This window comes from Oncorhynchus masou, chromosome 18 (genome assembly GCF_036934945.1).
Source record: "Oncorhynchus masou masou isolate Uvic2021 chromosome 18, UVic_Omas_1.1, whole genome shotgun sequence".
Taxonomy (NCBI): Eukaryota; Metazoa; Chordata; class Actinopteri; order Salmoniformes; family Salmonidae; genus Oncorhynchus; species Oncorhynchus masou.
The window spans coordinates 72,350,182-72,361,070 of NC_088229.1; positions in this window are offsets into that span (position 1 = coordinate 72,350,182).

Sequence of the window (10,889 nt, forward strand, 5' to 3'; positions counted from 1 at the left end):
AAGTAGTGCACTATATAGGGAATAGGGTGCCATAGGGCTCTGGTCAAAAGTAGTGTACTATATAGGGAATAGGGTGCCATAGGGCTCTGGTCAATAGTAGTGTACTATATAGGGAATAGGGTGCGATAGGGCTTTGGTCAAAAGTAGTGCACTATATAGGGAATAGGGTGCCATAGGGCTCTGGTCAATAGTAGTGTACTATATAGGGAATAGGGTGCCAGTAGGGCTTTGAGTCAAAAGTAGTGTACTATATAGGGAATAGGGTGCCATAGGGCTCTGGTCAATAGTAGTGTACTATATAGGGAATAGGGTGCTCTCAGGGCTTTCTTGTCAAAAGTAGTGCACTATATAGGGAATAGGGTGCGATAGGGCTTTGTCAGTTATATAGGGAATAGGGTGCCATAGGGCTTTGGTCAAAAGTAGTGCACTATATAGGGAATAAAAGGGCTTTGTTGTCCACTATATAGGGAATAGGGTGCCAACTTTGGTCAAAAGTAGTGCACTATATAGGGAATAGGGTGCCATAGGGCTTTGGTCAAAAGTAGTGCACTATATAGGGAATAGGGTGCGATAGGGCTTTGGTCAAAAGTAGTGCATATATTTTATAGGGAATAGGGTGCCATAGGGCTTTGGTCAAAAGTAGTGCACTATATAGGGAATAGGGTGCCATAGGGCTTTGGTCAAAAGTAGTGCACTATATAGGGAATAGGTGCCATAGGGCTTGGTCAAAAGTAGTGCACTATATAGGGAATAGGGTGCCATAGGGCTCTGGTCAAAAGTAGTGCACTATATAGGGAATAGGGTGCCATAGGGCTTTGGTCAAAAGTAGTGCACTATATAGGGAATAGGGTGCGATAGGGCTTTGGTCAAAAGTAGTGCACTATATAGGGAATAGGGTGCCATAGGGCTTTGGTCAAAAGTAGTGCACTATATAGGGAATAGGGTGCCATAGGGCTTTGGTCAAAAGTAGTGCACTATATAGGGAATAGGGTGCCATAGGGCTTTGGTCAAAAGTAGTGCACTATATAGGGAATAGGGTGCCATAGGGCTTTGGTCAAAAGTAGTGCACTATATAGGGAATAGGGTGACATTTGGGACTGTGATCTTGATGTTCTATATGGTCTTGACAGTGATTGGCAGCCGTTCCGCACCTGATGTGATGTCAGCGGGATGGGGTTGGAGTCAGCAGGAGATGTCAGGACAGACCCCTAGAATTCACGTCACCACGGAGACAAGACTCCTGGACCGGGTGAGTCATCGCTGCTCAATTAAGTCGACCTGAATGTCCCCAAACTCAATTCTGATTTCAATTCAGGATGCCCTCATGAAGACAAGGCTGGGCAGGAGATGTTTCGGCGTACAGAGAATTTAAACATCCTATTTACAGGGCCAACGGTAACTACTTCTCAACTTCTAAAGATATAATCAACTGTGGACGAATGATAGTAAACCTTCGCGTTGAAATAATGGTGGAGAGAGGAGCAGGGTGGGAAAGACGGCGTTCCCCACATCCCCAAGAAATACCCCCCTCCGTTCCCCTCCCCGTCTCTCAAAAATAAAGCAATGAGAGCCGAACCCAAACTAGGGAACCTAGTGCCTTGCTCGTTTACTGTTAGTATGAAACCATCTGTTTTATCATTTATGTGTATGATGTATTATTCTAGTTACGTTTCCTCTGTATTTTTATGGACCTCTAGTTGTGATTTCACAGCTGTCTGTGTATGATCCGCATGGAGTATTAGATGCGTCAGTACTGTACATAACACACAGAGGTATTTTGACCTCACTAAATGGAAAACGTTCATGAGGCAAAGACTCCTTGTCAGCAGACAGAATCTTAGTCAATGTCAGGATTTACGGTTATGAGGTATGTGCTATGTGTCGACTCACTGGAAATGAACTTTCGACGTTAAGTCATAAACGTCTCATTTACTTGAGTACCTGACTTGTTTACTTGAGTACCTGACTCGTGCGGTACTTTTTATGCGGTACTCATGAGTACCTGACTCATTTACTTGAGTACCTGACTCATTTACTTGAGTACCTGACTCATTTACTTGAGTACCTGACTCGTGCACAAATGTGATTTGGTGATGTGGTTCTGGAATTCTCTGATTCAGAGGGGTTTGGTTTAAAAGCAGAAGACACATTTCAGTTGAAGGCATTCAGTTGTACAACTGACTAGGAATCCCCCCTTTCTCATCACTTCTATCCTCTGTTCTCTCTCTTTCTCCAAACACCACCCTGCTCCTCTCTCCTCTGTGAGTAAACCCCACCCTGCTCCTCTCTCCTCTGTGAGTAAACCCCACCCTGCTCCTCTCTCCTCTAGCTCCTCTGTGGTGCCAGTCATCAACCACCAGACAAAGTGTGTCTTCACCCCAGAGATCAGTGTTATCGGGTGTGAGTGTCGTCGCCACGAGGGTACCCTTGAGAAGCAGCACATCATTAGGAATATATTAACAATGCTGATATCTTAAAGTGCTGTACAGAAACCCAGCCTAAAACACCAAACAGCAAGCAATGCAGGTGTAGAAGCACGGTGGCTAGGAAAAACTCCCTAGAAAGGCCAAAACCTAGGAAGAAACCTAGAGAGGAACCAGGCTATGTGGGGTGGCCAGTCCTCTTCTGGCTTCAAACCTGAGCTAACTGACTGTGAGGCCTATATCAGTGTGTAATCTGATGTTTCCTCACAGATTGTCCATTCAGAGACAGGGAGAAGGCTTATGCCGGGAGAGAGACTTCCAGAAAGAGGGGCTGGGAAGAGACTTCCAGAAAGAGGGGCTGGAGAGAGACTTCCAGAAAGAGGGGCTGGGAAGAGACTTCCAGAAAGAGGGGCTGGAGAGAGACTTCCAGAAAGAGGGGCTGGGGAGAGACTTCCAGAAAGAGGGGCTGGGAAGAGACTTCCAGAAAGAGGGGCTGGGAAGAGACTTCCAGAAAGAGGGGCTGGAGAGAGACTTCCAGAAAGAGGGGCTGGGGAGAGACTTCCAGAAAGAGGGGCTGGAGAGAGACTTCCAGAAAGAGGGGCTGGGGAGAGACTTCCAGAAAGAGGGGCTGGGGAGAGACTTCCAGAAAGAGGGGCTGGGAAGAGACTTCCAGAAAGAGGGGCTGGGGAGAGACTTCCAGAAAGAGGGGCTGGGGAGAGACTTCCAGAAAGAGGGGCTGGAGAGAGACTTCCAGAAAGAGGGGCTGGAGAGAGACTTCCAGAAAGAGGCGCTGGAGAGAGACTTCCAGAAAGAGGGGCTGGGGAGAGACTTCCAGAAAGAGGGGCTGGAGAGAGACTTCCAGAAAGAGGGGCTGGGAAGAGACTTCCAGAAAGAGGGGCTGGGGACAACTCTGCAGCCTTCCTCCTCTCACGGCAGGAACAGGACTACACTGAGCAAATGTTTCCCAAGGTACGTGTCAAACCACCCACACTTAATGGGGCACTGAGAGACAAACACACCTGCAGGAGAGATAGTGTCATCCCAATCAGGATGACGGCCCAAACAACCAGGATGTGGCATATAGGGTGAGGGTTAGTGCTGCCGCAGGCATACAGGTGGTAGGGGTGTGAGAGGACAGGAACGTGAGGGATGGGGTGTAAGAGGACAGGAACGTGACGGGTGGGGTGTAAGAGGACAGGAACGTGAGGGATGGGGTGTGAGAGGACAGGAACGTGAGGGATGGGGTGTGAGAGGACAGGAACGTGAGGGATGGGGTGTGAGAGGACAGGACAGTGAGGGATGGGGTGTGAGAGGACAGGAACGTGAGGGATGGGGTGTGAGAGGACAGGAACGTGAGGGATGGGGTGTAAGAGGACAGGACAGTGAGGGGTGGGGTGAAAGAGGACAGGAACGTGAGGGATGGGGTGTGAGAGGACAGGAACGTGAGGGATGGGTGTGAGAGGAGGAGAGGAAAGTGAGGGATGGGGTGTAAGAGGACAGGACAGTGAGGGATGGGGTGTAAGAGGACAGGAACGTGAGGGATGGGTGTGAGAGGACAGGACAGTGAGGGATGGGTGTGAGAGGAGGAGAGGAAAGTGAGGGATGGCGTATGAGAAGAAAGGACAGTGAGGGATGGGGTGTAAGAAGAGGAGAGGAAAGTGAGAGCCACATGGGACACAGGGGATTGTGGGAAGTGTCCTCTGCCCTCATGACAACTCTGGCACTCGGTGACACTCTGGTTTTCTCTTCTCAATAAACCACAGGAGACTTATTTGATTAAATCAATATAAATGAATAAAACGGTTCATGTTTTGACTTGAATGTCATGTATGCGCTACTGACAGGTGAAGGTTCCCAAGTTTGCAACCCTTCAGCCGAGTTTTCTGAAGAACTTGAAGACGATGATGCCAACTGTGGTATGTTAACCCTAACCCTGTGGTATGTTAACCCTAACCCTGTGGTATATTAACCCTAACCCTGTGGTATGTTAACCCTAACTCTGTGGTATGTTAACCCTAACTCTGTGGTATGTTAACCCTAACCCTAACCCTGTGGTATGTTAACCCTAACCCTAAGGTATATTAACCCTAACCCTGTGGTATGTTAACCCTAACCCTGTGGTATGTTAACCCTAACCCTGTGGTATGTTAACCCTAACCATGTGGTATGTTAACCCTAACCCTGTGGTATGTTAGCCCTAACCCTGTGGTATGTTAACCCTAACCCTGTGGTATGTTAACCCTAACCCTGTGGTATGTTAACCTTAACTCTGTGGTATGTTAACCCTAACCCTAACCCTGTGGTATGTTAACCCTAACCCTGTGGTATGTTAACCCTAACCCTGTGGTATGTTAACCCTAACCCTGTGGTATGTTAACCCTAACCCTGTGGTATGTTAACCCTAACCCTGTGGTATGTTAACCCTAACCCTGTGGTATGTTAACCCTAACCCTGTGGTATGTTAACCCTAACCCTGTGGTATGTTAACCCTAACCCTGTGGTATGTTAACCCTAACTATGTGGTATGTTAACCCTAACCTAACCCTGTGGTATGTTAACCCTAACCCTGTGGTATGTTAACCCTAACCCTGTGGTATGTTAACCCTAACCCTGTGGTATGTTAACCCTAACCCTGTGGTATGTTAACCCTAACTATGTGGTATGTTAACCCTAACCCTAACCCTGTGGTATGTTAACCCTAACCCTGTGGTATGTTAACCCTAACCCTGTGGTATGTTAACCCTAACCCTGTGGTATGTTAACCCTAACCCTGTGGTATGTTAACCCTAACTATGTGGTATGTTAACCCTAACCCTGTGGTATGTTAACCCTAACCCTGTGGTATGTTAACCCTAACCCTGTGGTATGTTAACCCTAACCCTGTGGTATGTTAACCCTAACCCCCTACCCCTGTGGTATGTTAACCCTAACCCTGTGGTATGTTAACCCTAACCCTGTGGTATGTTAACCCTAACCCTGTGGTATGTTAACCCTAACCCTGTGGTATGTTAACCCTAACCCTGTGGTATGTTAACCCTAACCCTGTGGTATGTTAACCCTAACCCTGTGGTATGTTAACCCTAACCCTGTGGTATGTTAACCCTAACCCTGTGGTATGTTAACCCTAACCCTGTGGTATGTTAACCCTAACCCTGTGGTATGTTAACCCTAACCCTGTGGTATGTTAACCCTAACCCTGTGGTATGTTAACCCTAACCCTGTGGTATGTTAACCCTAACCCTGTGGTATGTTAACCCTAACTAACCCTGTGGTATGTTAACCCTAACCCTGTGGTATGTTAACCCTAACCCTGTGGTATGTTAACCCTAACCCTGTGGTATGTTAACCCTAACCCTGTGGTATGTTAACCCTAACCCTGTGGTATGTTAACCCTAACCCTGTGGTATGTTAACCCTAACCCTGTGGTATGTTAACCCTAACCCTGTGGTATGTTAACCCTAACCCTGTGGTATGTTAACCCTAACCCTGTGGTATGTTAACCCTAACCCTGTGGTATGTTAACCCTAACCCTGTGGTATGTTAACCCTAACCCTGTGGTATGTTAACCCTAACCCTGTGGTATGTTAACCCTAACCCTGTGGTATGTTAACCCTAACCCTGTGGTATGTTAACCCTAACCCTGTGGTATGTTAACCCTAACCCTGTGGTATGTTAACCCTAACCCTGTGGTATGTTAACCCTAACCCTGTGGTATGTTAACCCTAACCCTGTGGTATGTTAACCCTAACCCTGTGGTATGTTAACCCTAACCCTGTGGTATGTTAACCCTAACCCTGTGGTATGTTAACCCTAACCCTGTGGTATGTTAACCCTAACCCTGTGGTATGTTAACCCTAACCCTGTGGTATGTTAACCCTAACCCTGTGGTATGTTAACCCTAACCCTGTGGTATGTTAACCCTAACCCTGTGGTATGTTAACCCTAACCCTGTGGTATGTTAACCCTAACCCTAACCCTGTGGTATGTTAACCCTAACCCTGTGGTATGTTAACCCTAACCCTGTGGTATGTTAACCCTAACCCTGTGGTATGTTAACCCTAACCCTAACCCTAACCCTGTGGTATGTTAACCCTAACCCTGTGGTATGTTAACCCTAACCCTGTGGTATGTTAACCCTAACCCTGTGGTATGTTAACCCTAACCCTGTGGTATGTTAACCCTAACCCTGTGGTATGTTAACCCTAACCCTGTGGTATGTTAACCCTAACCCTGTGGTATGTTAACCCTAACCCTGTGGTATGTTAACCCTAACCCTGTGGTATGTTAACCCTAACCCTGTGGTATGTTAACCCTAACCCTGTGGTATGTTAACCCTAACCCTGTGGTATGTTAACCCTACCCCTGTGGTATGTTAACCCTAACCCTGTGGTATGTTAACCCTAACCCTGTGGTATGTTAACCCTAACCCTAACCCTGTGGTATGTTAACCCTAACCCTGTGGTATGTTAACCCTAACTCTGTGGTATGTTAACCCTAACTCTGTGGTATGTTAACCCTAACTCTGTGGTATGTTAACCCTAACTCTGTGGTATGTTAACCCTAACTCTGTGGTATGTTAACCCTAACTCTGTGGTATGTTAACCCTAACTCTGTGGTATGTTAACCCTAACCCGGTGGTATGTTAACCCTAACCCTGTGGTATGTTAACCCTAACCCTGTGGTATGTTAACCCTAACCCTGTGGTATGTTAACCCTAACCCTGTGGTATGTTAACCCTACCCCTGTGGTATGTTAACCCTAACCCTGTGGTATGTTAACCCTAAACCTGTGGTATGTTAACCCTAACCCTGTGGTATGTTAACCCTAACCCTGTGGTATGTTAACCCTAACCCTGTGGTATGTTAACCCTAACCCTGTGGTATGTTAACCCTAGCCCTGTGGTATGTTAACCCTAGCCCTGTGGTATGTTAACCCTAACCCTGTGGTATGTTAACCCTAACCCTGTGGTATGTTAACCCTAACCCTGTGGTATGTTAACCCTAACCCTGTGGTATGTTAACCCTAACCCTGTGGTATGTTAACCCTAACCCTGTGGTATGTTAACCCTGTGGTATGTTAACCCTAACCCTGTGGTATGTTAACCTTAACTCTGTGGTATGTTAACCTTAACTCTGTGGTATGTTAACCCTAACCCTGTGGTATGTTAACCCTAACCCTAACCCTGTGGTATGTTAACCCTAACCCTGTGGTATGTTAACCCTAACTCTGTGGTATGTTAACCCTAACTCTGTGGTATGTTAACCCTAACTCTGTGGTATGTTAACCCTAACCCGGTGGTATGTTAACCCTAACTCTGTGGTATGTTAACCCTAACTCTGTGGTATGTTAACCCTAACCCTGTGGTATGTTAACCCTAACCCTGTGGTATGTTAACCCTAACCCTGTGGTATGTTAACCCTAACCCTGTGGTATGTTAACCCTAACCCTGTGGTATGTTAACCCTAACCCTGTGGTATGTTAACCCTAACCCTGTGGTATGTTAACCCTAACCCTAACCCTGTGGTATGTTTACCCTAAACCTGTGGTATGTTAACCCTAACCCTGTGGTATGTTAACCCTAACTCTGTGGTATGTTAACCCTAACCCTGTGGTATGTTAACCCTAACCCTGTGGTATGTTAACCCTAACCCTGTGGTATGTTAACCCTAACCCTGTGGTATGTTAACCCTAACCCTGTGGTATGTTAACCCTAACCCTGTGGTATGTTAACCCTAACCCTGTGGTATGTTAACCCTGTGGTATGTTAACCCTAACCCTGTGGTATGTTAACCTTAACTCTGTGGTATGTTAACCTTAACTCTGTGGTATGTTAACCCTAACCCTGTGGTATGTTAACCCTAACCCTGTGGTATGTTAACCCTAACCCTAACCCTGTGGTATGTTAACCCTAACCCTGTGGTATGTTAACCCTAACCCTGTGGTATGTTAACCCTAACCCTGTATTATGTTAACCCTAACCCTGTGGTATGTTAACCCTAACCCTGTGGTATGTTAACCCTAACTCTGTGGTATGTTAACCCTAACCCTGTGGTATGTTAACCCTAACTCTGTGGTATGTTAACCCTAACCCTGTGGTATGTTAACCCTAACCCTGTGGTATGTTAACCCTAACCCTGTGGTATGTTAACCCTAACCCTGTGGTATGTTAACCCTAACCCTGTGGTTTGTTCACCCTAACCCTGTAGTATGTTAGCTGTTTCATAACTGTTTGTGTCCAGTGAGATGTCATGCATCATATACACTGAGTATACAAAACATTAAGAACACCGACCTAATAATGACTTGAACCCCTCCTCCCTCCTCCCATATAACATCAATAAGGGATCATAGCTTTCACCTGGATTCACCTGGTCAGTCTATGTCATGGAAAGAGCTGGTGTTCTTAATGTTTTATACACTCAGTGTGTATTGTATCATATGCAGTACCAGTCAAAAGTTTGGACACACCTACTCATTCCAGGGTTTTTCTTTATTTTTGCTATTTTCTACATTGTATAATAATCGTGACGACATCAAAACTATGAAATAACACATTTGGAATCATGTAGTCATCAAAAAAGTGTAAAATATATCAAAATATATTTATTATTTTTGAGATTCTTCAAAGTAGCCACCCTTTGCCTTGATGACAGCTTTGCACACGCTTGGGATTCTCTCAACCAGCTTCACGAGGTAGTCACCTGGAATGCATTTCAATTGACAGGCGTTCCTTGTTAAAAGTTAATTTGTTGAATTTCTTTCCTTCTTAATGCATTTGAGCCCATCAGTTGTGTTGTGACAAGGTATCTGTGGTATACAGAAGACAGCCCTGTTTGGTAAAAGACCAAGCCATATTATGGCAAGAACAGCTCAAATAAGCAAAGAGAAACAACAGCCCATCATTGCCTTAAGACATGAAGGTCAGTCAATCCGGAAAATTTCAAGAACTTTGAAAGCTTCTTCAACTGCAGTTGAAAAAACCATCAAGCGCTACGATAAAACTGGCTCTCACGAGGACCACCACAGGAAACCCAGAGTTACCTCTGCTGCAGAGGATAAATTCATTAGAGTTACCAGCCTCAGAAATTGCAGCCCAAATAAATGCTTCACAGAGTTCAAGTAACAGACACATCAACTATTCAAACACATCAACATCAACTATTCAGAGGAGACTGCGTGAATCAGGCCTTCATGGTCGAATTGCCTGCAAGTAAACCACTACTAAAGAACACCAATAAGAAGAGACTTACATGGGCCAAGACATTAGACTGGTGGAAATCTGTCCTTTGATCTGACGAGTCTAAATTTGAGACGCAGAGTAGGTGAACGGATGATCTCCACATGTGTGGTTCCCACCGTGAAGCATGGAGGAGGAGGTGCGATGGTGTGGGGGTGCTTTGCTGGTGACCCTGTCAGTGATTTATTTATAATTCAAGGCACACTTCACCAGCATGGCTACCACAGCATTCTGCCTTGATACGCCATCCCATCTGGTTGTGCTTGGTGGGACTATCATTTGTTTTTCAACAAGACAATGACCCAACACACCTCCAGGTTATGTAAGGGCTATTTGACCAAGAAGGAGAGTGATTGAGTGCTGCATCAGATGACCTCCACAATCAATCGATCTCAATTCAATTGAGATGGTTTGGGATGAGTTGGACCGCAGAGTGAAGGAAAATCAGCCAACAAGTGCTCAGCATATGTGGGAACTCCTTCAAGACTGTTGGAAAAGCATTCCAGGTGAAGCTGGTTGAGAGAATGCCAAGAGTGTGCAAAGCTGTCTTCAAGGCAAAGGGTGGCTACTTTGAAGAATCTCAAATATATTTTCATTTCTTTAGCACATTTTTGGTTACTACATGATTTCATATGTGTAATTTCATAGTTTTGATGTCTTCGCTATTATTCTGAAATGTAGAAAATGGTAAAAAATAAAGAAAAACCCTTGAATGAGTAGGTGTGTCCAAACTTTTGACTGGTACTGTATATTTAAATATACCTGTATATGTTCATGTGTTGTACATGTATCATATATATTTAATTGAATCATATATCCTTATTGAGAGCAGGGAGTTGAGGAGATACCTGAGAAGAGTAAGAGAGCAGAGATGACTGTGAGGATGCTGAGACACATGCACAGCCAGTCCCTTACCAACATGGCTGTCTCTCAGAGGTTAGTATGGCCTAGCTAGCTAAAACTCTGTCCCTTACCAACATGGCTGTCTCTCAGAGGTTAGTATGGCCTAGCTAGCTAAAACTCTGTCCCTTACCAACATGGCTGTCTCTCAGAGGTTAGTATGACCTAGTTGGCTAACATACCCTGTCCCTCACCAACATGGCTGTCTCTCAGAGGTTAGTATGGCCTAGTTGGCTAACATACCCTGTCCCTTACCAACATGGCTGTCTCTCAGAGGTTAGTATGGCCTAGTTGGCTAACATACCCTGTCCCTTACCAACATGGCTGTC